At 47.1% G+C, this 27,989-nt stretch overlaps 1 long non-coding RNA gene across 5 annotated transcripts in view; it reads left to right on the top strand.

Annotated features, from left to right (window-relative positions):
- LOC125613223 overlaps positions 1 to 27,989 on the top strand; it is a 192,490-nt gene that overhangs the window by 20,362 nt on the left and 144,139 nt on the right. For 4 of the 5 annotated variants that reach the window (XR_007343728.1, XR_007343727.1, XR_007343725.1 and 1 more), the window contains exon 2: positions 15,575 to 15,693. The exons of the other annotated variant lie outside the window; for it this stretch is intronic. This is a non-coding gene — a long non-coding RNA (uncharacterized LOC125613223). The remainder of the gene's footprint in view (positions 1 to 15,574; positions 15,694 to 27,989) is intronic. 5 annotated transcript variants of the gene reach the window in all.

Genomic DNA, 27,989 nt, shown 5'->3' with positions numbered 1-27,989 from the left:
CTAGCACAGGAACTTCAACAGCACAGCAGCCTGGGACCATCCAGCTCAGTAATCCTGGGAGTCATTACTGTAAAATAAACATTAGTTAGTGCACCATAATTTGTCACCCCTATTTAAGGATATAGGAAAGTCTGGATGGAAATTGTAGGAAGCTTAATAAAAAGTTATGTTTCTTAAAGAAATAAACTCTTTTGTTATCTGGAAAACCATTTTAGGTCTTGAAGCAATGGCTCTTCAAGTTCCCAGTACCCAGCTGCTCTGGTGTATAATATTAGAAATTCTGGCTGTGATGTTTTAGTTATTAAAGGCTTGTTTGGGCTTTTGTTGAGCTCTCAGACTTTTCTTATGACAAATATAATTGGGTAACAAGTGACAAATCCTTCCTTTAAAAGCAGAGAAAATACTGAAAGTGGCAGTTATGGACAGCTGTGTATCCAAGGTGGCTCAGTGTAGTCTTGTTGGAGCCCAGGTAGGGGGAGAAGATGAGGCAGTAGTCATCTGTGTGTATGTTTGAGAGAATTTTGCATGAAGTTAGATCTGCCTTGAAATATAGGCTCTTCTACTTTGTAACTGTGTGCCCTTGGCTAAGACTTTAACCACTCTGAGCCTTGGTTTTCTCTCCCTCAAAGAAGTAATGCCTTCCTAATAGGGTTGTGGGGTTTGACTGAACTAGTCTGTTTAATAGGTCTTGTCGAGAGATTGTTGCATAAAGTGTCTCCAAATATAATCCTCTTTTCCTATTTCCTGGACACACCCTTCTCCCACTTCTGTTGTTGAATATAGATGTGTGTGTGTGTGTGTGTGTGTGTGTGTGTGTGTGTGTATCTCTGGCACTCAACAATTCTTTTCTCAAGCAACACTCCTCATTCCCTGGACTGCTCCTTGTTGATGGGCGATTGGGTAGAAGAACCTAGTCTAAGGATGCTTTGCAAATTTCAGGTAAATATTTGGCTACTCTATTTTAGGTGACGGTTTGAGGCTGAGCACCAGTGATGGAGCATTGTTTCTATGGACAAACGTGTTTTTCACACATCCTTGTCCATTCAGGTTGCTATAATAAAAATACCATAGACCAGGTGGCATAAACAAACATCAGCAATTCTGGGGGCTGGGGCATCCAAGATCAGGGTGTCTATAGAATTGCCATTGGATGAGGGTCTACTCCCTGTTTTGTTTTTTGTTTTTTTTTTGTGGTGCTGGGGATTGAACCCAGGGCTTTGTGTATACGAAGTAAGCACTCTGCCAACTGAGCTATATCCTTAGCCCCCTGGTCATCCTTTTGCTGAGTCCTCATATGGCAGAAGGTGTGAGGATTTCTTGGGTCTCTTTTTATAAGGGCACTAATCCCATTCGCAATGGCTCCACCTCAGTCTATTCACCTCCCGGAGGCCCCTTGTCCAAAAACTATCACATTTGAGGATTAGGTTTTAAGATATGAATTCGATGGTGGGCAAATTTTTTTGTGGTGGCCTAGAAGAAGTAAAGTGGGGCATACTCTCTGTCTCCCTACCCCTTTTCCTTGACCAGTGTATCCATGAAGCAGTGGCCCACATGAGTCAGTTCTGTGAGCAGAGTTCTCATTGTCAAGTCTGTTGCATGCTGTTGCAGGGGGTGGGGGTGTCACTGACCAAAAGTTTCTTAACCTTCACAATTGTACCAGTTTTGGGGGTTGTAGTGAAATGTTATTGTGAATGACCCAGATCCCCCTGGGGACAAAGGCACTTGTTCTCCTTGCTCCTGGAAGTGTTGCTACTGATGAGACATGACTTAGACCCTCTCCAGACATTGCCTACAATGGAAGGGCTCTGTCTCATCCAAGGTTTGGCCCCTTCTCAGAGGCAGCTGATTATCCAATGTCTGCACAATGTGCTCTAGAAGGATCTGGTCCCCTGTGTCAATGTGGGACCTCTCCGAAGATCAGTCTAGCTCTGGCACTCTCTGCAGAATTGGCTAAGGCTTCTGTTGCAGCCACATTGCTGTTGATCAACTTCAGATCAACCCTGATTCCTTTATTCTCAAAATCACTTCCCAATAAGTCACCTGTAAGCAAACCTCCTTTCCAAAGTCTGCTTCGGAGGCAAATGGACCTATAATATTGGATATGGGAAAGGGGGCCAGGAAATAGATATTAAAATGGGATCTGGGAGCCGGATCATCTACCAGCCAATGTGCAGTGAGGATCCTGACTCTGGTGGTAGGTGAAGCCCTACCAGAACCTGGTTCCATTTGTTTAAACTGTCCCTGGTGGTGGGGCAGGGTGGGCTACTGATGGAAATATTCTGGTAGGTATAATATCTCAGGTACTTGAGGAGTTTGGGGGGGAGAGTAGTAATTATAAGGACTAAGGAAACATAACTGTTGATGTCTTAAAGAAGGAAATAAAAGACTAAAAGTAATTAGTCACCAACTTACCACAAAGGGCCTCCTTAGAAGCATAAAAAGAGAATTTTATTGCTTAAAGTTGGAGGGCAGAAAGAGGTAAGGATTAGGCTGTGACCTTAATGTCAGGATAGCAGAGTTACAGAGAAGCTGAGTTCTCAATCCCACTAAGTCATGCTAAAATCAGGACTAATCAGGCTAATTGGAAATGAATGGGCCCTGAGATTTGGAGTGGGGACATTTAGGCTGATACACTAAAAATTGAATCTCAGGTTTCTCAGAACCATCTGGACCTGCAGAAACAACCCTTTCCTTCTTAAAGACTGACATTCCTCCCTTGCTGGAAGATGGTGCAGGTGCCTGTGTCTTGCCAGAGAAAGTGTATACCCCTCAGGATTTAACTGTCCTTTTCCTTCCTGGACACCAGCCTAGTAACTAGGGACAAGTCACAACTGGTCATAGCCGCATTGGGCCTGCCAAGGAGGCAAGGGACGCTATTTCAAGTGATTTGCAAGACTATATGCATCTCCAGAGCTGGGAGATATGTGTGGGGCTGCATTCTGAGGGTGATAGATCAAAGGTTGTAAAACATAAATGGAATGAGAATTTTGTTTTTCAATTTTTCTTTGCTATGGGAGCATTCTTTTTTACCTTTTAAAATTCTTTTTAGATATACATGTCAGTAGAGTGTATTTTATATATACCTGGAGTGTAACTTACTCTAATTAGGATGTAGGAGCATTCTTATTTAGGATTTACCCATATGACAAGGTAGACTATCCTGGTACTGAGCTAGCTTGCTGCTAGAGTGAATCTTGAAAGCTTAGAGAAATGAAGGTCTAAATAGTATGTGAAGTGGAAGTTCTAGAAACCCATGGCAGTCAGTGTGAGAAGAGTTCAAAAGGCTTACAGAGGGGGCTACACTATATTGAATCTATGCAAACCTGAATCCTGCTATTGCCTACCTCCTAAGAGAGACCAAGGAGTCCCCCCACATTTACCAAAGTGATAAGAAACCATATTTTTGTCACCAGTGTCATGAAGAAGCTCAGTGGTGACTGTCCTCTGTGGGCTATGACTAACAATATAGGATATTCTGTTACAGAATTTTACTCTCTTATAGCAGTAGGGATGGTAGGATCCACGAATAAGAGGGGCCAGGTGATGTCACTTAATAAACTGAAACAGAGTAGCCACAGTGATCATGAGGAGCAGGGTCAAAACTCAGAGGAGGCCCTGACTTGCAGAGAGCTATGAACAAACTACAGCATATAGGTGGGAAGGTAATTTGGGTATTGCAGAATCTCTATATCCCAAAGAAGTTAAGGATGAATACTCAGGAGACTGAGACAAGTCACCGTAATGAAAGTTATGATTCCTTGCCTGGTTCCTAGACTTGAGCCAGTAATTAGACCTGGGACCCATCAACAGAAAGACAGGCCAGGTCTCCAGAGGAAAAGACCTTGCAAAACCATAGCAAACATATAATAGCATAATTTCTTCAATTCTTCCTTATGGGGGTATATGACCATTTACTTGGGTCTCCATAATTTGGGGAGAACAGAATACCTAATGACTTTTGGACACAGGGTTTGAGTTGACCTTGACACCCAGGAAATTAAAGGATGAGTACAGTCTTACTAAGTTTGGTTTATAATGGATCCACTGGGTCCTCCAAGTGCTCCACTACCCCATCCAGTGATACCCCATCCTGTTCCTTGAATGGGTAATTGGAATTGACTTGCTAGTTGGCAGGATCATAACTTTGTTTCCTTTAGCATGTTGGGTTAGAGCTATTGGAATGGGAGTTGACAAGTGGCCTCAGAATCTTTCCCCACCAATATTGCATCCTAAGGGGAGGTAAATGGCAGAAACTAGTGCTATTTTTAAAGACCTGAAAGATGCAGGGGGTTATTGTTTTTATCATATCTTCATTTAGCTCACCAGTCTGGTCCCTACAAAACCCAGATGGGTCCTGGAGGATGACTGTGAACTACTACTCAACCAAGTGGGACCCCATTTGCAATTGCTTCTCTAGATGCAGTATCATTGCTTGACAGATTAGCATGGCCTTAGGCACAGGGTATGTGGCCATTGATCTGGTGAATTCATTTTTCCCCCCTTACCTAACAAGAAGGAGGCTCAAAGCAGTTCACATTACATGAGGTGAGCAACAGAATACATTTATGACCTGGCCTAGGGCTATATGAGCTCTTTTACTCTCTGTTATAATAATGGCTGAGGGGATTGGGGCCATCTAGACATTTCATAGAATGTCATATTGGTCACTGTTTTTTTTTTTTCTTTTGTACTAGGGATTGAACCCAGGGGTGCTTAACTACGTAGCTATATCCACAGCCCTTTTAAATTTTGAGATAGGGTCTTACCAGATTGCTTAGGGCCTCACTAAAGTGCTGAAGCTAGCCTTAAACTCACAATCCTCCTGCCTCAGCCTCCTTAGGCACTGGGATTACAGGTGTGTCCCACCATGCCTGCCTTGGTTACTGAAATGATGCCACTTTGATAAGCATACTGGGGATTAATAGGAAATGGCAAGTATACAGGAAGAATTGATAAGATGCATATAACAATAGACCATGGGAGATACATTCAACAAATATTCCAGTGCTCATGATATTAATGAAGTTTTAAGGGATCCTGTGGTCTGGATCATGCTGGGCCATCCCCATCAAACTAAAAGACAGATTATTGTCTCTCCATTCTCTACCACCAAGACATAAGCACAACACCTCGTAGGTCTCTTGAGGCAGTATGCCTCACACTTGGGAACACAGCTGTGATCCATTGACCTACTGATGTGGATGGCTTTCAGCTTGGAGGGGAACCCAGGGCAGAAAGTGGTCATACAGAAAGTTCAAGGCACAAGAACCCCAGCTTCCTGGGCCAGAGACCTGACGGACTTCATGATATTAGAGGAATTTAAGGAGTGAAAAGTCACCATTCTCCTAATAGGACATTCACAATAGAGATCCCTAGGGATCTGGAGGAAACCATGCTGTCTTCACCTCTTAAAATAGCTCTTGATATGGGTCCACGTAGAGGCAGAACCTGGCCGTCAGGAGCTGAGTTCTCTCAGACATACCAAGGCCCAAGAGCAATCCCAAGTAAGATGGAAGTGGGTTACCTGTGTGCAGGCACTAGTGCCACAAGACACAAGTAAGATGTTTGGACAGGTAGTTCAGACTCCTGTATCATCTGCTGTTGTTGCACAGGTGACCCTTTCTCCACCCTAATACTACCAGTTTATTCTTGGGAGGGAGCACCCACTTGCAAGACATTGAGCAACGTCTTCTATGAGAAAGGACAATTGTCCGAAGGCTAGCAGAGGGTGATTCACCAGTGTGATATTCTGTGTAACACTGCATTGGGCCAAGGGACCCACTTTATAGTGAAGGACAATTGCAGTGGATATGTGACCATGATGTCAACTGGTCCTGTCACCTATCACATCACCCAGAAAATGTTGGCTGGATAAAGAGATTGGAGTACCTTCTTCACAGGCATAGCTCAGGTGCCAGTGGAGAGGATAGTCTTTGAAGATATGGTATATCCTCCAGGATGCATCATGGATCCTCAGTTGGTGAGTTATGTGTTTGTCTCCAACAGGTACAATGTGCTGGACCAGGAGAAGCCATCCTGATTACTGTCACCAGCTGTGATCCAGTTGGGGAAAGTGCTTCTTCCTAAAGGTTTTGTGAGGCCAAAGTTTGCTTCTTAGAGGGGAATGCTTCTAACTGAAAACAAAGCAAGAATTCCATTTAGCTCTTGCCATGACAACTGGTTGGTCACCTTAGGTTGACAGGTAGCTCAGACTCCTTGACCTTGCCAAGAGAAAGCCAGGACAGAAGTCACCACTTGTTAGGTGTCATTGATCTCATTCATTGGGAGTGGTAAGGCTGCTGACATGAAGTAAGAGGCGAGGAAGAATGTGATTGTCACTGAGGTAGCTTTTGAAATTCCCATGTCCAAATTTAAATTATGATTTTTTTTTTTTTTTTTAGGAATTGAATTCAGTGATGCTCAAGCACTGAGCCACATCCCTAGCCCCCCTTATTTTCTATTTTGAGACAAGGTCTCACTAAGTTGCTTAGGGCCTCACTAAATTGCTGAGGGTAGTCTTGAACCTGAGATCCTTCTGCCTCAGCCTCCCAAGTTGCTGGGATTACCAGCATGCACCACCATGCCCTTATGTCCAATTTTGATGGCCAGTGGACAAGTACAACAGCTATATTCTGGGGAGGCTTGGTGACCTGGTGAAGGATGAGGATCTGGACCAGCTCACCAAGTAAGCCACCTATGCCAGTAAAAGTGGTAATGGAGGGTGAAGGAATCTAGAATGGGCAGCTCCTAGGCCAGTTTGAGCAGTAGGGATGGAGTTTCTCTCAGAATGGAGACCAATCAGAACCCGGAGGAGCTATTCCAGGATGGGGTGCTTTATAGCAAGTAAATGAATCCTAAAAACATAACTGGTGGTCTGTAGGTCTGATATGGTCTACCTTCCTATGCCTCCTTCAGAACTCACAGCATTTAGCACACTCTAGGATAAAGAACTGTTGACATGGGGGCTTCTTTCTGGAGGTGAATGTGGCCCTTAATTCATAAGGATGTAAATGCCATAAGAATATAGATTCCATGGGGCCAGGGATTCTTGTTTCATTCTTCTCTTGCTGGGAGCCTAAGAGGGTGCTTGGACCAGCATAAGCATTTGGTCATCATTTGTCGGATGAACAATTGTTTATTATCTTTAGCCCTGTCCAGCTTGTAGCCTGTGCCTACTTGTTGAAGGACAAGTTTGCCACCTTAGGTTTTTTTCATGTGGAATTTCAGGTACTGCATTAGAGGGATAGCTTTGATGCTGGAAAGTCCTTGAGGTCATGTTCAAATTATCATACCTATATGCACATGCACACACACACACACACACACACACACAGAGTGATTCTGAAACATCCTTCTAAATTCTTTGTGAATATGGAGGCCCAAGGAAACCAGTTCTTGTCAAGCTGTTTCCATATTTCCCTACCCTAGGAGGATAAGCCCCATTGAGACTAGGTGTCGGATCCTGTGCCTCTATCTCTCCCACTTGGGCCCCAGGCCCTCACCTCCAGAGTTGGCACATCATCAGACCAAGTTATTCCCATAAAGGCGCAAAACTTGAGACTTAAATTGGATTTGCCTGTGGCTTTGTGCTCTTCATGTCCCTCCCTCCTTTGGTTTTGATTTATCGTTTTAATCAGTCATAGTCAATCATTCCCTCTCCGTCTTGCTCACCATAAACACAACCTCTTGCCAAAAAAATTATGACTGTATTAAATGATTTTATTACAGTAAACTGCAGATTGTACAGTGTAAACACAGGTGCCGCTCAAACTCCACACCCTCCAGCTCTGTCCAGACCAGCACTGGTGCCGGGAGGGCGGGGAGGTGCCCGGGCCTGCGGGAGGGAGTGCCGCCGGCAGTCAGAGGATCAGGAGGTCCTTCGGTTTAGCCCTTTGCCATAGAGATGAAGAAACTAAGTCTCTGGCTGGTGAAGCCACAGGTCTCAGAAGGCTGAAAGGTCACACAGATGTCTAATGTCACACAGCTGTCCAATGACAGAGCTAGAGTCGGATCTAGGGTCATCTGATGTTTGAGACCCTTTGCATGACACCTTTCCTTTATGCTTTATCTTCTCCCTTTCCAGGGTCATTTTTGGCTCATAGATATTTATTTATTTAGTACCAGGGATTGAACCCAGGGGCACTTTACCACTGAGCCACATCCCAAGCTCTTTTTTATATTTTATTTAGACACAGGATTTTTCTGAGTTGTTTAGGGACTTGCTAAGTTGCTGAGCCTGGCCTTGAACTTGAGATCCTTCTGCCTCAGCCTCCTGAGCCACTGGGATTATAGGTATGGGCCACTGTGCCCAGCTGAGTTTGATATTATAATTCTCTTACACACATACACACACACACACACACATGAACCATGGGTCTTATGTTTGCTTTTTGTCTCAGCACTGGGGGAAATGTGAATTCAGTATAAAGAACAAGTAGCTCTTCTTGCCCCTCAATCAGGGATGGCAGAGATGGGGACTCCCCATTCTCCAAGCCATTGTTCTGGAGACAGAGATGGGGAAGTCCCAAAGTAGACACAACCAAAGGAGGCTCTTCTGGGATGAGGCCTTGGGGAAGCAGCCCAGACCAGCGCCTTCTGGCTGGTGAGTAGGAGAGCTTTGTCCTGGGATGGCCGTGCCACTCTTGAAGCTTGGAACCCTGTGTTGCCAAAGTAGCTTGCCCAGTAGTGCTGGAGCCATGGAGTTTAGTTTCTTTTGGTGTAGGTACAAGAGTAGAGAAGACCAAGACTCTTTGGGGGGTCATTTCTCCCCCCGGGGGGGGTCTACTCTAAATATATTGTTACTAAGCATGAGAAAGGCATTTTCTAAACAGGTGACTTATCAGGTCGAGGGGGACTCTTAGAAAGGGTACTCCAAAGATGGGACTATTTGGACAATCCATTGAAGATGTCACCTCCTCATTGGGAGCTTTCTTAGCCTAAACTCTCCAGCCCTTTGGGAATCAGTGCGCGTACACACACACACACACACACACAACATATATACATAACATATATACATATATAGTTTAGTCTTCACATCTGCTCTTTCCCCCCCTTCCTGTTTGTTTTTTGGTTTTGGCACATCTGGGCCTCTGTAGTAAACAGATCCAATATTTACCAAGCAGCTCCAAAGGTTACATTTGCTTCCAAAGTTTTTAATTCCTCCTCCTTTTGGATAAGTTTCAGCTCCAGAGAGAAGCTGTTTTTGCTGAGCCTGGGCTGCAGGAGAGAGGCAGGAACACAGACCCATCTGTTGAAGATTGGAACATAAATAGCCCCCTTTAAAAATAAATCTCCACTTTTAACTCTGTAGATAAAAATATCTGAATAAAGGACAATTCTTAATCTCCACCTTCTCCCCTGCTTGACTCAAGCGTTTCTAAGTGGAGTTTTTTTTTTTTTCTCTTCTCCTTTTACAGGTTTCATTTTGGCTTTGATTCTAGTGAGTTTACTGACAGATTACTTCATTTTAACTATATGGCTTTTCTGTCTAGGGGGAGGTATATTTCTAAGTATCGTATTTATCAAAAGAGCTCTGCAAAACAAGGGCCAGAATTACTCTTTTGATGGTTCCCCCTCTAACTACAACCACAATAAATTTTGTGAGAAAGAATGCTCAACTGGGGACCTTTTATGTTAAAGCCGAGAACCGGGGTTCAGACGTTGTCACTTTCAAACCTCCACCAGTTGGGCTGTTTTTTTTTTTTTTTTCCCTTCTTCTCCTCTCCCCGGCCAGAAATCTCACATCTGGTCTCACTTGCAAGGCTGGTCCTGGGCTCCCAGGGGCTCCATATTTTTCCCCCTATAACTTTAAATCAGAGGAGCATTTCAGTAAATCACAGGGAACACTTATTTATTGGACATAGTTTTGGGTCTCTTAAAGCATGGAAAATAAATTTAATGGAGCGTTCGGAGCATTTCTCCAATCTTTTGAGGGATTACTTGGGGAATTTGTCAACTGCGCCAAGCCCAGCAGCCTGATCCAGAGAGATGGGAAGGAAATGATGGGAGAATCTTCTCAGAGGACCCAGGTGGATCCTAAATCACCCCAAGAAAGATTAATATAGGAGGACCAGTTGCCAGCAAGGTTGATCGGCAGCCTGGCCATCTATTTAATAAACTATCATTTCAGCTGGAGGGTGACTTTAATCTGAATTACATTTTGTTTTTGTCATCCACTCTTGCCAAGTAATTTATGGCATACCAGAGCATGCTTTTTAACCTCAAACAGCAAAGGAGGGAGGTAAAAAAAAGGGGGGGGGATGGGGGCAGGAACAAAGACAGATAATAAAATAAAAAGAGGGACGAGAGCAGTACTAGGAGGCTGTGAAAACCTGGAGGTCAATAGAGGAGCAGGGTAGAGCAGACAATTGGAGAGAGGGATGGATGGAGAGAGGGACTGCCCGAGACGGGTAGGTGGAGGCTGCCTGTCTGGGCAGTCAAGCTTTCGTTCTTGGTGACCTTGAACCAGAAATGAAGGTGGGTGGGGTTGGTCTTTCTTCTTTGAGGGAAATTAGTGAGGGTAATTTTTTCCGGGCTTGTGGGATCAGTGACCTTGCAGGTTAGGGTAGCAGGAGTGTTTGCTTAGCCTAGGAAGATGGGAGGCTTCTGAGGTAACCCTCGGGAGGTGTGCTGCTCCTTCAGGTTGGAGCTGCTGGGATAACAAAGGGCTGTTCATGAGGGCGGACAGGCTTTGTTTTTGGAAGCAGAGCAACAGTGACATTATTGTGGTCATTATGAGCCTTAGTGCAGAACCACCATGCCCCTTTTCTGAAATTGTGGGTCTGGAGGTTCTGATTTGTCTTTGTCCTAGTCTTGGTGATTCTTCACCAAGAAGAGGACAGGGATTTTTGTTTTTAGGTCCAAATGGGTAAAGTGAGGCACAAGGTAAGCAGGAGCAAAAGCTAAGGGATCTCCTTAAGCCATAGGGGTGCTGCAGGGGGCCAGGGACATAGATGTGCTCACTTCTCCAGCTTTCGTGTCCTGCAGATGAGGGCTGAAGAGCTTCCTGCTCTTTATTTGCGTTTTCTTGGAGCTTCTTTGATGTCCTGGGGAGAGGACTTTCTGCTCTGATTTCCTTGTTCTCCCACGTGAGTCCTACCAACCCTTCTCTGCTTCTTCACTCTGTCTTTTCAGCCTAGTCAAACCAGTCCTTGCCTGTCACCTCCCTGGATGGCCATGGACAAGGGCCTTGGAGTCGGGGAACTCATAGGGACCACTGGGGTGGTAGCCTCGGGAATGAGAGGAGGGTCAGAGGGGAGACAGGATGACCAGAAAGTTCTGGGCCAGGTGAACTCTGAAGTGGTCGCTGCTCAATCCAGACTCAAAACAGAGTGCAAGTGAAGACCTTGTCTGCCCACAGGCTTCTGTGGAGTGAATTTAGATGTGGTAGGTGTGGCTGTGGAGGAAATGTTCTAGGGTTTGGGAAATTACAGGAGCAGGGCTTCATGGTGAGCACGTGCCAAAATGCTGACCTTCAAGTGACCTCTCACTGGCTCTGCATGGCTTTTCCTGTTTGCTTAGGGTCCTCCGTGATCTGGCTTCATCCAAGTTTTCAGCCTCCCCATTCCTTATAGTCCCACGAACACTCTGGACTGTAGTTTACCTTCTTCCTTCTGCTTTGATGGTCCTTCTCTTCTTGTCCATCCTTCCTAGTTTTACCCACACTTCAAGTTTGAGACCAAGTTTTATTTTCCCCTAGAACATGTCCCTGAACACTTTGTTCTTTGTGACCAACTGATGGCCTCTACCACACTCTTTAGCATGAAGGTGAATATGGTCTCTTATTGCCCCTGTCGAGTTCCTATTTCCCTCTCTGTCTTATCTCCTCATTGGTAAGTGAAGGGCTGTGAGGGATGATCTCTAAGGTCCTTTGCAGCTATAGTGTCCTAAGAGTCTATGTCTCACCCACCTCCTGTATCTTTTTCTCTTATGAAACCTCATAATATTCTAGTCCAGGATTGAGCTCTGAGAGGGTATTCCATAAGTACTTTGGTTTACTCATCTGTACATGTCTTTTTTCCTACTGGAGGTGGAAAGACTAGGAGTAGCTTAGGTGCCTTGGGAGCCTTGTCCTGTAGTTGAGCCCAAAGAAAGCAATTTGTGGATATGTTAAAAATTGCTCTGATTTCTTTACTCCCAGTATATTCTGTTTTGGGGAATTTACTTTGGGGAGTTCTCTCTAGCATAGGGAGAGCGCTTACTAAAGGGGCTGGGGAGCTCCTTTGCAGAAAATACATTTTATAGCACAATAGAAAAAAGTTCTCAACTTGATTCAGACCTGGGTTTGGCCACTTCTTGCCCCCAAGACTCAGGCAAGTCACTTGGCCTGCAAATCTTACACGTTCATCTCTAGAACAATGGTTCCAGTACCTGCCTGTTTGATCTCCAAGGACTGTTGTGGGAATAAAAAGGTGAGTTGACTTGGGAGAACGTTCTGTGAATTGTGAAGCTAATCGTAGCAGGTGTGAAGTGGCCGAGGAGGTATGAAGCGAGCACCTAACCTCTTAACACTAACAAATAAAAGCCAAGACAACAGAAAAAGAGGACATGGAAGGGCTCTTCCTCCCTCTCTCACTGTTGGACAAAGCACCACTTCTCTGGATAATATTCTGTAGAAATGCTCCCCCCTCACCCACAGGGAGGGAATAAAAAAAGACAGAAAAGAAAGTCAAGCGAGAAGGAACATACTGGTATATTCTGAAAGTTGACTCTGCGAGGAGAGGAAAACATGAGCAAACAAAAGCTGTCACTCACTGGCAAGCTGCTTCCCCTGAGGAATAATCTCTCTGAAGAAAAATTAAAGATATGAACGTAGCCTTGAGCAGGCGTACAGACCCTGGCTATGGCTGGTAACTTGGGAACCTCTGGGGCGTGGCCTTCCCTCCCAGTCTTGGGGTTTTACGAGCTCTGAGGGGTTGAGAAAGGGGGCAGAGTTCGTCTTCTGTCCTCCAAGGGGGCAGCGTCTTCCTGTCCCCCACAGTCCCTGCAGTTTGCCTGAACAGGCGTGCCTGGCAGTGCCATGGTCCAGGCCTGGACCCCATGTGGCCGTGTCATGGCCGCAACCTGGACCCTGTGTAGAGCCCTACCCACCCTTGGCCTTTCTTACGCACTCACACCTCTCTTCTCTTCATCCTGTTCCAACTTCCCTCTCTTCCCACATCCATCCGCCTTGCCTTGTCAATTTTCACCCCATGAATCAGAAGTTGGAGGGCCCCTGGAAGCTGGCAACTGGGGCTCCAGCCTTCTAGAAACCTGTTTGTGTGCAAACAGACAAAGGGCTCCCCCCCTCCATGCACATACCATCCCGACTTTCCAAGACGATGATTGAGTTTTTCCCCTGTTCTGCTTGATATTTCTGCCAAAGCAAGAAAAATCCTCGTTGAAGTCTAGCAGGAAATCCAATAAAAATTCTTCAAAAGATGGGCTTGACATTGAAAAACAGCAAAATTATAAAATAGGCCTTAGAAAAGAGAGAGGAGAGTTATTATATCTGGCACCAAGCAAAAGCCCCGAGACCCCGTCCAAATGAGCCATCACAGATTGAAAGTGTTTAGCTTCCCGTTGATTAAATATGGAGAAGGACCCAGGGCCTGCCAAGCCTCGGGGATCCAAAGTTTGTTTTCAGTCAGAATGTGTTTTCAGTCAATGGAAAAAATGGTCGGCCTGCGCTGGGCTATGTAACCGAGAAGCCCCAGGTTTGGAGTGAGTAATGGCTGTGAAGCAGAAAACCATGAGGGTTGTTAATCATCCCTCCCAGGCCCCTGTAATTTAACTCAGCGACTCCTTCGACTTGGAACACTCTCCCCACCCCCTTGCCTCCTTCTCCCTGAGTTCATTTTGCTCCAGGGAGGAGAGAGGAGTCCTTCTGAAGGTCCTCTGCATTTCAGTTCTTAAATCTACCCCCTCCCCAGCCCTCTCCCTATCGTGTCCCCATCATCCCTGGCTCTGAACATCCCAGGATGTGGGAACAGAGAGCAGAGATACACTCCCACCCATGCGGTTCTTTCAGGAAAATTTGCTTTGTCCCATGAGCTTCCTGAAAGCGAGACCTGGAAAAATCTCGACCTCCGCCGATTGCCTTTGTGGGTTGGGCTGTCTTACAGAGGTGTTTACTGACATTTAAAAAACAGTTATCTTTTTCCCACCTTAAAGTTTTCTTTTTTCTTAGGTCACATTGACCGTACATTATTCCCTTGGGATTAAGAGTATAGGAAGTCTGGTTTCTGCTGTCTTTAAAGTCCCCATAAATGAGGCTTCTGAGATGGAGTGAGTGACAGGGAGAAGAGAGAAAAGGGTAAGTTGGGTGGGAGAGAGAGAGAGAGAGAGAGATTGGAGGGGAACATGTGGCCTATGAGGTAGGCCAAACCTCCTTTTCTGTCAAATGCAAACTCTATTCTACTCTTCTGCTTTCCCAGCCACCTATGCTGCCACCTTCTTTTTTTTGGTGGGTTGGGGGGTGGTTTCGGGGGATTGAACTTGGGGCACTTGACCACTGAGCCACATCCCCAGCCCTATTTCGTATTTTATTTAGAGACAGGGTCTCACTGAGTTGCTTAGCACCTCAATGTTGCTGAGGCTGGTTTTGAACTTGCGATCCTCCTGCCTCAGCCTTCGGGCCGATGGCATTACAGGCTTGTGCCACTGCGCCTGGCCTCTCCATGCTTACTTCTTGAGTCAAGTTTTGACCAGCATTAGCAGCACCAGGGGAATGAGGTTGCTGATGTGAATCTCCTCTTTCTTGTCCTGCCCTAATGGGTATATGGTGGCTTCATTGAAACTATTGGTTTCATTGGCTTCAGGCCTCTATGCAATCACCTCTCCAGATAACTGCTATTGACGGGTCACATTTCACTAAAGTCTAGTTAAAAATGCAGGAGTAGGACCTAGTGAACATTCTTTTGGTCTGCTGTTTGTTTCAGAATGGTGGTCAGCCTGAGCCGCAGCTCAATCTCCAAGTACAGAGAGGGCTTGATACCTTTCAGCTGGGTACCAACATTTGGTTGCAGGAAGTCACTTCAACCAAATAGTTTCTTTTTTTTTTTTTTTTTTGAGGACTAGGCAAATAAACGGAAGAAAATGAGTAAATAAGTGGCTTTAAAATTATGACATGGGAAATGCTCAGCGGTTGAGTGGAAACAGATTCTTCTGTAAGGAGAGCAAGTCTCTGGCAGCTCAGCTGTAGGGACATGAGCCCAATCAGCAAATACTCTGAGTGACCAATGATGCTGAGAAGTGAAAAGGAGATAGCTCCACAGGCTAGATTGTCCCAAAGATCCAGCTAGAGGAATTCTGGGAAGGGAGGAAGTCAAAGGAAAAAAGCTTGTGTGTGTGTGTGTGTGTGTGTGTGTGCCTGTATGTGTGTATGAGGGGGGTGGGGGGAGTNAGGAGGAGGAGGAGGAGGAGGAGGAGGAGAGGAGTCCAAGTTGGTCCTCATGTACCACCCTCTGCCTTCACATCATTAGAATCCTTCCTCATACCTGTCATTTTTTGGAGTAATTACAGGGTGCTAGCAAGTGCCAGAAGCTGTCTGTATTATGTAACCCTTTCAGTGGTTCTCTGTGGTATGCCTTAGGTCCCTTCTTCACCGTAAAGAATCTGGAATTTGGAAAGGAGAAGAGCTTATAAATGGAGGAGTCAGGATTTGAACCTGGATCTGTCCAGCCTCTTGCCCTGACCCACACAGAGAGTCTGGTGAGTTTTTGTAGGCAGTGATTCCAGGACTCAGATATTTGGAGACAACCCAGGAGGATACACATCAAAGATTCCACTTCACAGTGGAGGAAAACCAGCAGCCCCATGGGGTGGAGAGTCGGCATTTCAAACAGCAGTGAAGGCTGCTGTGCTGGGGGGCTCATGGCAGCAGTGGGACCCAGGTTGGGAGGGTCAGTGGCAGGTCACTGTCATCATCAGTCACCCCAAAGCCTTTTGTCTGCAGCAGGGAGGGAGAGGGAGCTGGCTGGGGCACCAAAGCAAAGCAGGTGGACCAATAGAATTTAAGGGATTCTGCTGGTGGGAGATGGGAAGGAGTATTTAGAAGTTTAAGGGGAATCTTCATGGCTTGGGGAATGCCCCGGTGGGAGAAAATGTGCCGTTCCGAGATCCTGTACAGCATTCCCATCACAAGCTGGTCCTTCCCAATGCTGCGTTGCTCCTGGCACTGGGGGTTCTTATAGACCTATCTATCCATTGCTAAATGCTTCATTGGACCACACCAGCCACTGTTCTAGAAGGTACCAAGAAATGCATCAAAAATTTTATAACAAGTTTTTTAAATCTGGTATATTAGACACTTACAAATCTCAAATTCTTTTCCCCAAAAATATGTTATTTTATTTGCACTCTGAGAAACCTATAGTCCAATAAGGGAGGATATGGTCATGGAGAACAACGTAGGCACCTGCCAGGCACTGTTTCAAATAGTTGTACGTCTTCATAATGGCAATGCTAACAATGGCTGAGGTAGAAACTCCTGTTATCCCTCCTTTTCACAAGAATGAACCGAAGTACAGGGGGGTTAAGTCGTTTGTCTGAAGCTATATGACCAGTGAGTGGTAGGGTCAGGATTCAATGCCAGGCTGTCAAGGTCTGTGCCCAACTATGAACTGGTGCACCCCACTGTCCTTGGTGTGTGTAGAGAAGGCAGCGGTGGAGTGGGATGTGTTCAAGAGTAGGGAGAAGCTGAAGTGAGCAAGCTGGACTCAGACAAGTGGTCAGGGAGCTGGGCATAAGGACAGGAGGCCTCTGGAGAGGAGGCTTTGGAGAGAGTGGAGGACTTGAGGTGAGTTGTACAGGGACCTTCTTGAGGCCGGGCTGAGGGTCAGACCGATCCTGGGACCTTTTGGAGAGAGAGAATGAATCTGACGAGAGTGAGGTGGTCTTCAGTGGGCAGTAAGGACACAGGTCTGTGGGCAGGCAGATCCTGAAAGCCAGGGAAGATTTAGTTTGTACCCTGGGAGAGGGTAGGGTTCTCTGGGCATTCTGAGCCATAGCTGGCACAGCATAAATCACCAGGAGACTAGCATGCCAGGCCTGGCTCTGCCTTGAGGCATCTCTCTCAAGGTCACTCAGCTAATTCATGTCTCTGGATTCCAGCTATCTTATTTTTTTTTAAAATAAAGGAATTAGGCTGGATGCTGTCCCCTGCCTATAGAGTTCTGTGGTAAGAGCCGAAGAGGAGAATCAGGCAGGGTTTTAAAAAGAGGTTGGGGGTGGAAGAAACTAAAGATAATGAAACCTTGGAATCAGAATTAAGGCGATCTTAGATACCTTCTCCCTACTCTGTTTTGTAAGTGGGGAAACTGAGGCCCAGAAAGGGCAAATGATTTCTCTAAGCCACACAGCTTATTATTGGGAGAGCCGAGGCCTTAATCCAGGCTCAGGCCCCTGGGCCTGCTCCCCTGCAGGTAGGAGCCATTGAAAGAACTTTGCTCAAGAGTAGACTGAAAGCAGTCAGGGCTGGGAGGCTCTCAGGACAGTGCTACCAGTATTCATTCTTACTGCATTTTGCCAGCATTGGCCCGGTAACCGTCTCCAGAGGAGCATAGCTAGGCATTGGCATCTCAGAACCACCAATCCGTGGGTTCCAGTCCTAATTCTGCCCTGGTGAGGAATATGATGCTATGCTCATCTGTAAAATGGCAGACCTGTCCCTGCTCATGGCTGTGAGCTGAGGCTATAATGTCCTGGGAGCCATCTGCAGGGAAAATTGAAGTCTGAGGTGGGACCGAAGCCAATGGCCAGTGTGGTGGCAGATCCCCAGGACCTGGGCTCCTCTTTTGCTTTTCTGGGCCCAGAGCCCTGCTCCTCACACCTCCTTTGGCCTGGAGTGAAGGAGCAGGGTGTGCTGGCCTGGGGCTCCAGGGCTGGGTGGAGGGGGTGAGGCTGCAAGTATTGCCTGAGCCCTGACACTTGTATGAACCTCCCTCCCAGGTTCCTATTTGCACTCCATGTCAAAGGAGGCTGGTAAAAGTTAACAGGCCTCCCTGCCTCTAGGAGATCAGAAAGACAACTGGAGCTTCCTGGGGTCAGGAAGAGGTCACTGAGACCTGCCTGACCAGGCAGTCCTGAGCTGACCCTGATTTAGAATCCTGCTCTCTACCTGAATCCAGAACCCAGAGCACCTTCCAAGGCAGCTGACCTGAGTCCCCATTTCTCTAAAGGCACTTGAGAAGGTGTCCTGGGCCTTTCTTACAGGGCCCCTTCTCTGTTGGGCCCAACATTTCCCCCTGGCCCTGGGCCCAGGGGTGTGTGGAGGGGAAGAAGTCCAAGAGGGAGTGAGTGGGATCCAGAGTGGGATGACTCTGAATGACATGTAGGGCAGAATCTGTGTCTGGGCTGGGCCTGGCCAGGTGTGACCCTAGTCCCTGACCCCTGGTGGCCCAGAGCGGGAGGAGGTGAGGGATGGGGATTGGGAGGAGGCTGTTGGCTAACATTTACCAGGACCTTTGAAGATGTAAATGCTTCCCCAGCCCCTGCTGGGATTGATGGGGTCAGAGTTCACAGGCATGGTTGCCTGGTTCTCCAAGTGGGCTGGAAATCTTTCAGACAGATGGGTAAGGGTCCCCTGTGATGGCACATTCCCTAGAAGCAAAGGGCTCATGGGAAATGCTATTTCTGTTGCTCTTTTGGGATCAGGCCCAGTGTCCTGGAGACTGTAGGACCGGCTGATGGAAGTTGTTTTTGTCAACTACTCACATGTTGCTTGGGTGTGTTTTCCAGGTTGTATTTGGTCCCATGAAAATCAATCAGTGGATGATCTGGGAGAGCTTCCATCTCCTGACTCTGCCTGACTTGAAGCTTTTTGCCTACCCATATTAGATTGTCTGCGGTCTCCTGTCACACCATGCTCTTTCTTGCCTGGCATCCCTCCTGAGCTGTTTTCTCTGCGGGCTTGTCCTTTTCACCTCCTTAACATTAAAAACTCCTATTCACCCTTCTGCATCACCTCTTCCAGGAAGCCTTCTTGGAATGGCACCTGCCCCTCTCCTACAACAGTCAACAGCTCATGCACTCAACTAATATTTATGAACTGTGTGCCAGGCCCGGTTCTATTGGAAACATATCAGGGCATACAGCAGATCAAAATCCTTTCCTCAAGGAATTTATGTTCTAGAAGGTAATGATAACTAACATTTATATAATCCTTTTTGAAAAGCTTTATATGCATTAACAAATTTAATCTTTAGAACTTCCCTATAAGGTAGGTCAATTTATTTTCCACATTTCGATAAATGAAGTTACACACCTGATAAGGGTCATATTTAATTTAATTTAATTTAATTTAATCCTTACCACAGGATTATGAGATTGATGCCATTTTCCTCATTTTACAGATTAGGAGCCAAGACTGAAGGGGCTAAGTATTGGTCAAGGTCATCTAGCCAGTAAGAGCAGTACCAAGTAGATAACTGCAATCCTGGGAAGGCCTAGATTGCCTCCCTGTAATACTATTACTCTGTTTCTGTGTTGAAGCATTTTCATTTCCTATTTAGATGATCTTCTCATCTTCCTCATTATCCTAGGAGTTCTCCCCAGGCAGTAATCTGGCTTATTTATCTGTGTCTCTTGAACTCCCATTGTGTTGAACACTCAATTTGCATCCAACAAATACTTGCCTATTGATTGATTGACAGCTGTATGTGGGTGGAGATGAGGAGGAGGCAGCTAGTATCTATTGCATATACTCTATGCTAGGTTGCGCACTGGTCCTTGCTAACCACCATCTCTTTTAGTCCTCGGGATAGTCATAATGAACTAGCTTTCTCTGGGCTGGCAGCTAGTGTTTGCAAAAGATGGGATTTCATCACAGGTTTCTCTGACTCCAAAAATCCATGTCCTTTCTACACCACAGGAGGCTGCTGATGGATGGCAAGGTGGCCACTCTGGAAAGTGTTGGAGCCAAAGCCTCCTGAGCTCTTGCTGTTCCAGTCCCCACCTGGCTAGGAGAAATGGAGAGGGGGTGGACCTTCCATTTCGAGGCTACCTCCACAATAGATTAAAAGGCATCTGGGAAATTGAGGCTTTGGTTCCAAGCTCATTCCCACCTATCCAGATGTTTGAAGTAGTTAAAGGGCAGCAATTTGGCCCATTACAGGTGTTTAATGGATTTTTATCAATTGTTGCGAATTGCTACTGATTTGTTCCAGGGAAGTTGCTGGAATCAGACATAACTGGCAAATATTGCACATGTTTTCCAATGAAGGAGGAGGATTATGGCAGACTAGCCTTTAGTTTTCAGGTCTGGAGCGGATATGCAAGGGTTCTCTGTGTATATTTAGTTCTTTTGTTCAAACATCTGTTTATCCTCCTCCTCCTCCTCCTCCTCCTCCTCCTCCTCCTCCTCCTCCTCCCCTTCCTCCCCCTCCTCCTCCTCCTCTCTCACAATTAGGAAAGGAGAACAGAATCTTCTGATTGATCTACCCATAGAGCCTTGTAGACTAGCTGGCTGGATCTATGAGTGGAAGGAATACAAGAGACCCACCCAGGGTTCCCAGCCAAGCAGAGCACTGGAACTCGTGTCTCAGGCCTCCATGTCCCCACTGTCACCAGCTGGTCACGTCAGCTTCCATGGCCCCCCATCTCCCACAGCAGACAGCCATGTCAGGTTTCCCCTCCTACTTTGGCTAATCCCCTATTTTGCTTGACTTAGAATCAAAATGCAGGAGGACTGCACCCAAACGGACTAAGCTTGCTTTAATCACTGGCAGGTAATTTGATAGATGGCTTGGCCAGCACCCACTGTAGGAATTAAGCAAAGCCTGAGTTGTGGAGACAGTGGGAAATAACCTTGAGTGACTGTGGTAAGCAGGCGGCTTCATTTCACCCGGGGGACAGCACCTGCCCCAGCTCTACAACTCAAATTGGAAGCCTGCATGCAGTGTCTGCCAGGTGGATGGGTGACATTTCTCTCCCAGCCTCTTCCTCCAAAGACAGGACAAATGTGTCAGCAGCGGGGCCTCAGGAAGAACCAGCAGACCCTCGGCTTCTCCTCTGACTTACCTGGGGATAGGACATCTAACAGTTGAGGAAGGAGTGACTGAAACTGTGCCCCAGTGTCCCCTCCTACCAGTTCAGGTCACATTTCCCCCAGGCCAGCCAGGTAAGCATTCCAGCAAATGAGCTCATTTGTTGGTTCCCTCATTTGTTGGGGGAACACAAGAGAAGCCAGGGCCTTTCAGCAGATGAGAGTGGCATTATAAAATTAGTGTTTTATGGGCCACATGCAGAAACTGACCAGTTACCCAAGACTCTGCTGCTTCTGCACAGGGGCCAGTTGCAGAGGAGAAACTTCTAGGTTCTTTCATCCTGATGAGGATTGTTAGCTCTGACTTCAGATAAGCAGAACAAACAAGCCTCAGCCCAAGTGGGAACTGGTTCTGCCCCCTCGCTTTGCTTTTCTAAGTCATCAAAGCCAAGTTCCTAAGGCCTGACTGTCTCACGGTACTTTCTGATGGTTTCATTGTTTTGTTTATTGTGCTTATGACAAGTGCTAACAGACCGCTTTCAAAGTGTGTTGATATTTCGGTTGTTTTTGAATGGCCCTTCTGTTTTTCTGCATCTGGACAGCATTACAGTCTGGCCCCAGGGAACCACTGGGTTCCTATAAAAGTGTACCAGGTCCCCTTATGCGGAAAACACTGGCCATGACAAGATCAGACACCCTTCTGGGAAGGAACACACACCAGAAATGAGAGCAGAATCATGAGCAGCCTTCAGGAGCCAGGAAGGACAGGCCTGGGCTGGGAAGAGGCCAGTGAGCATTGCCAAGAGGACTGTGGGTGTTCTTTTTCTATGCATGGACATATTTTGACCTTCCCAAGGGACAAACTCTACCTAGCAGGGTGCCTAGCACTGGGCCATGTTACTAAAGTGTTTGTTGTCAGTAGATCCCCCCCCCCCTTCTCTGTCTTCTTATTTCAGGTTGCCCATCAACCACTAGCATAGAAGGGTTCCTGAGGACGGACCAAGGAACAAGAGCTGAACAGGCAGGACAATTTGGAGTTCAGGAGAGAACTGGGAGAGGCAAGCAGCCCCAGGACACTCAATCTTCAGCTCCCAATCTGCTCCCCTCCTAAGCTTTCTTGGGGGGAATCTTTTGCTATATTGCCTGAAGGACTGTAGTGGGGGAAAAGGTAGGATGGGTTTGTCCTCTTGAGAGTCTGTCTTTGGTTTTCATGGCTTTTTTTCCTTTTTACTTCTGCTCTGTCCCCACCCTCCCTCACTAGCCCTGACGCATACTGCATTGGGACAATTTAGGCTAATGCAAAACTAGGCTCAAATCAGCTTCCTCCAGTAAGAGAGAATCTGTGGATATGGATCAGGCTCAGATATAATCTGAGCAAACAACAAACCACTGGTTTTGTTGTTTATAGCTCTCATAATCTAATTGTTTCACCTCTGAACATTCTTGCATTGCCTAACACAATAAAGATCCAAACCATAACAACATCATGGCAGGAGACCGTTGTAGAGCAATCCATTCACCTCTTGGCCAGGAAGCAACAGAGAAAAAGAAGAAGAGATTGAGGTCCAAAATCTATGTCCCCTTTGATCAGAAGACCTCCAACTGGGCCCTATATTTAAAATTTCCACCACCTCCCAATAGTGCTAATCTGGGGACTAAGGCTTTAACCCATAGGCTTTTGGGGGAACATTTCAGATTCAAACCAAAGTAACTATCATTTTGAAAACTCTAGTATAAGCTACCTGTCCTTCTTAAGTTTTAGTATCTGCAAACTTGTATATGTGACTGCATTCACTTTAGCTCACTTGTGAGACCTGAGAAAGCACTCAGCAGTGCTATTTTGTTTCATTAGAACAGGAAATTCACTGGTTCTTGGTGCTAGAAGGAGATAGAAGGGGACTCTGGACCTAGGGTCAGGCTCTTTCCTACAGGCTGGGCTGCTTGACCTCAGAGAATCTGAGCATGCCCTTCACATTCAACTTGAAGGCATGAGTGTTCCATCCAGAGGCCGTTTCTTGTTTGCCAATATGATTCTCTGTTGGGGCAGAGAACATGGTGTGCCTGTGTGTGTGTGTGTGTGTGTGTGTGTGCCTGTGTGTGAGCACTTGTCGTTTTGAAAAATTTTAAACTTTATGTAGCAGTTTCTTTCCCACCAGGATCTCTCCTTGTATGAAACTTGAATTTTATAGATTTGGCTGTTAATTCATCATGGATACCACCATCAATAAATATTTATTGAGCTTTCACTGGGCATAGCATGTTGAAATAAGAACTATATATTTGACTAAAGAGGAGTTCATAGCAGATGGGGGGTAGCAGAAGGGGCTGAAGAAATCTCTTGGATGTCTCTTCCAAAACTGAAATTTGATGACTTTGTAGCTTCAGTGACAGGGTCCACTTTGACACACGTCGGGCAGTTAGCTCAGACAAGGGAATGGGCTTTGAGAGATGCATGGGTCATGGCCAAGGTAGTCACCTTCAGGAAAAACTACCCAGAGCCTCAACATAGTTGCCACCAGTGGTGTGAGCCTTGGGTCCATTTTGGGATTCAGGGGTGCAAAGGGATGAAGTGAATCCCTTTGGCCTTTCCCCCATGTTGGCCTGGAGAAGTAAATATTTGCTGATTGAGTGATGGTCTGCCATTTGATTCTTGGGAAAGTTTGAAGCATGCTGATGCTTTGGCAGGAGGCAACCAAACCTCCATTTTTTGCTGCTTCTCAGTGGAGGCCTGATGGGAGGCCTCACATGGCGGGAGCCCTGGGAGTGGTGTGGGCTGGTGGGAGGGCTGCTGGAGGGAGTGCTGCATGCCTCTCCGGGAGCCCTAGTTAATCAGACCAGAAACAGCCCGCCCGCCTCAGCAGTGACTCAGGCCTCCTGAGGGGTTTTCTTCAACATTATGAAGATGAACATGGCTCTGAGAATTCCCTTTGGACCTGGGCTTCGTGCTAATTGCCTCCATATTTATGGGAAGACGGGCAGGCCACAGTGAGAGCCTCGGGAGCAGCATGTGCGTCTGCGTCACAAAAGAGGACTGGACTCTAGAGGGAGTTGTGAAAAGAGGATCCTAGCCTCCAGGGGTCAAGACCCTCAGCTCCCTGTGGTGACAAGGTGGTATTATTATTATTCCCTTTGTCCAGAAGAGAAGTTGACACATAGACCTACAGAAGTTAAGTGCCCCAGTTAATGCTATCAGAACAGGATCCACAGTGTCAAGGTGAAGATGAAGTCCAGATCTCCTGCGTTTCTGGTTTTCCCATTGCATGGTGGATGGGGCAGGGAATTAAGAATTGCTAAGGATGTCTTCCTCATAGCTTCCTCTAGAAGGTGGTGCTCAGTACCTCACAGGGGGATCTCCCCTGAGGTTGGACTGGTGGTCTTAGAGGGCTGGTAGAAGAGCAAGGAGCTAGAGAATCCTGCCTGTCAATCCTAGATTGACTGTGGGCTAGTTACTTCCCTGTCCAAGCCTCACTCTCCCTATCTGTAAAGTGAAGATAGTGGCCATAACTATCTCAGAAGATTTTGGGGAGCAGTAAATGAAATAATATATATAAAAGGATTTGTATTATACCTGGAGCACAATTTAGTGATTGCTAAATATTAGGTGCCATTAAAGGGAGGCATTCTGGTGGTTAAGGATGTAGGAGCAGAGCTTGGCTGTCTGAATCCAGAAAGGTTATAGAACTTGCTAGGTCACACAGCTAAGTGAGGAGTGGAGTCAGGAAGAGTGTCCTGGTCCAGCATTCTTTCTAGATCTCTCCACACTGATCTTTTGAGGAAGGGAATGGGATGGGGCTCTTCAGGCACGAGCGTTAGTCATAGGAAATGCCTGTCTTGGAGGTTGGGGTGGTGCCACTTCCTAGTCCGCTGGGATAGCTGCCACTCAGTGAAGGGCACAGCCCTGGGAGCCAGCTCTGGGTACAGCTGAGTTGCTGCTTTGTCTGACACAATCTGGGGAGTCGCCTCCAGGCGGAGTGGAAGCCACACAGGCTGGGCAGGGTGGGGATGCCCTTGGCGCCCTGGGATCTCTGTGTGGCTTTCCATCAAGGCTCTGTTGGTGCCTGGTTCCTCCATAAAGCCATTATGTACTGGGAGAATTAATCATGCCGTTAGGTAAGCATTATGGCACTTTTATGGCAGCTTTGAAGCTAATCTGTCACTAATGCCTACTGGATTATCATGATTTCTTGCAGTTGTGATTCATTAACTCGAAGCCTAAGAGTAATTCTATTAAACATCTCCCATCCCTGTTCGCCTCAACACGTCCGTCCCTACTCTCTGCTCCATTGTGCTGCTGCAATGGCGCGACTGGCAACCTGTGTGGTCTCTGAAAAAGAAACCCCAATGAGATGGACAGGTCCCCGGGCCAGCTTGAAACTGCCCAACTGCGTGTCCCTCCCCTGCAGAGTCCCTGAGCACTTGTCCTCCCTACTGCAGCTCATGCTGCCAGCAAAGATTTCTGGTCTTTTCAGTCAAGTTTTAGTTTTTCTCAGCAGGAGGCCACAGAGCCTCTCCTGAAACTCTGTCATTACTTTTAAGAGGCGAAGAGGGAACCTTATAGACCCATGAATCTCAGAGAGGCAAGCACCCACAACTCTACAGGTGACTGCGAGACCCCGCAGGGCCTACCTGGGGCGGAAGTGGGTTTGGCGCTGAGCAAGAAAACCAGGAACTCTGCTAAAGCAATCTGGCCCCACACTCTTCCTTCTTGCTTAAGGCTGAAAAAAACTCGCAGGTGAGGAGGCAGGCACAGGAGACTGTGAGGTAGCCGTGCCACACCATTTACTGCTGGGCCTGCCAGCATTAATAAAACTCCTTGGTGAGGTGTTTCAGCAAGAAATGGTTCTCTCAGGCTGGCTGTTCTCTGCAAAAGGTCAGCTTCGGGGCATAGTTTGACGGATGGGCTGTGAGCAGGCAGCAAAAAGAAAGCCAGGGCGAAGGGGGTGGGTGGGGGTGGACTGGGAGGAAGTCAGTGGAGACCAGGAGCTCAGGCTATGTCCTGGTGCCAGAGCAGGCTTGGGGGGACGGCATCTTGCCCCTCATTCTGTACCATCCATCAAGCCCAGCACTGAAATCTCAACAATTTGTAGCCCCCCTCACCCCCTGCACCATGCTCAAGTGTGCACCATGCCTGACCCTTCCCGCCCTCATTCAGGCCTCTGCCGCTGGAGTTGATGGATGGCTTCTCCTCCCACCAGCTCGCCTCTCCACAGCTGGGGAAACACGCGCAGGTAGAGGTGGGGTCAAACCCGGGGCAGCCCAGTGACCCAGCCACCGGGGCCAAGGGACTCTGTGTTCCCAGCAGCAGCAGGTGATGCCAGAGGCATAGAAATAGAACCGAGAGGGGAAAGGAAAGGAGGAGATACTTCCAACTCTGTAAAGGAGAAAAGGGGGGTTAAAAAAAAAAACCCAAACTGAAACAAAAAAAAAAAAAAACCCCATTCTGCATCCTGAGGTCTTCCAAGACTTCTGAGAATCTATAACATGGTGTGATGTCTTCTGCGCACAGCGACAACGTTGTCTGCTCCTCTCCATCTGTGTTTTCTCACGCCTGTGCGCCTTAGAACCACTAAAATGAAAAACAAGTTAAAAAAATACATAGATGTATATAGAGCGAGACTGAGAAAGAGGACAGTACTCTGAAGCCTGTGTTTTCTTTTCTTTTCCTTCTTTATTTCTTTATTTTTTTTTTCTTTTTCGTTTGCCAGTGTTTGTTGTAAGAAAAAGTGTGTAAAAACAATTCCCTGACAACTGGAGTAAATATTCTCAACACATCAGCTGAGCAAGAAGTCAGGATCCAACGTTTCCATCCTTCCTCTTCCTGGGTAGAGATGATAGGAAAAGAAAGGACCTTTCAGGGGCTAGGTTGGGGCTCAGTGATAGAGAGCTTTCCTGGCATGTGTGAGGCACTGGATTTGATTCTCAGCACCACATATAAATAAATAAAACAAATGTCCATCAGCAACTTAAAAAAAAAAGGAAGGACCTTTTTCCATACCTAGATTACTCCCTGTTTCCTGTTCCAGGTGAAACTGATTCTCCCATGTGGGGGCTTATAATCTGTACCAAGGTGAGGCGGGGAAGCTGGTCCCACAAGGGATGCTGCATTGAGAAGCTCCCTCTGTGGGCTTAGGGGCCTTTGGAAAACAGGAAGCAAACAGTAGCCCAGACATGGTGTGCCTGTGTGCGTGTGCTGGCGTGCATGGGAGAAGCCTGTGCCTGCTGCAGAGGGCCATCTGAGAATTCAGGTCAGCCTCCGTGAACTCCCCTGACCTGGAGAAATCCACTCTCCCAGCAGCCCCCGTGGCCTTGCACCCTGCAGCTGGCACACAGCAGCCCCAGACCACTTCTTTTCTTGGAACTTCAGAGGCTGAGCAGGAGGGTCCAGGAGGGAGTCTCCAGGCAAGAGTCTGAGGGCCGTGGAAGTTTGAATGAGTGGAACAGAGTTAATGGGAGGAACAAGGAGGGAGAGATGGTAGATAGAGGAAGAAGTGTCTGGCGGTGGGGGGAAAGACAGGAAGAAGAAAAGAATGAGAGAAAAACAGAAACTGAGGGACTGGTGGAAAGAGAGAGGAAGAAAGCTCCCAGAGAAAGATCCAAGAGATAGATGGTCACGGGACAGGAGTCAGCAAGAAAGAGGGGAAGGCAATTTAATGAGGGCAACTTGAAGGCCAGCTTTAACCAACAGCTGGCGGGGTGCCGGGTTTGATCTCCCTGTGAGTTGGGCGGTTTGATTAATCGTGGCCTGTGGCAGAGGACGGACACCTGGCCCCGCTGCCGAGCTCTTTGATCTCCAGGATTTCTCAGGGCCTGTGGGAGGGGAGTTGCATGAATGTGTGTACTCCCAGGGCACCCGAGGCCTGCTCCTGAGAAGGAAGCAGGGAGGCCAGGGAGAGCGGCCCTCAGCGGGGCTGGGAGGGTCAGGGTGGGGCGTGGGGGAAGCAGGGAAGGGCAGGGGGAACTACAAAGGGCATGGGGCTCCTGGAGATGTGAGGCCTGTGGGAACAAAGGCCCTGAGGGAGAGGTT

This window comes from Marmota marmota, unplaced genomic scaffold (assembly GCF_001458135.2).
Source record: "Marmota marmota marmota unplaced genomic scaffold, marMar, whole genome shotgun sequence".
In the NCBI taxonomy this organism is placed as follows: domain Eukaryota; kingdom Metazoa; phylum Chordata; class Mammalia; order Rodentia; family Sciuridae; genus Marmota; species Marmota marmota.
This window is presented reverse-complemented; position numbering and strand designations above follow the sequence as displayed.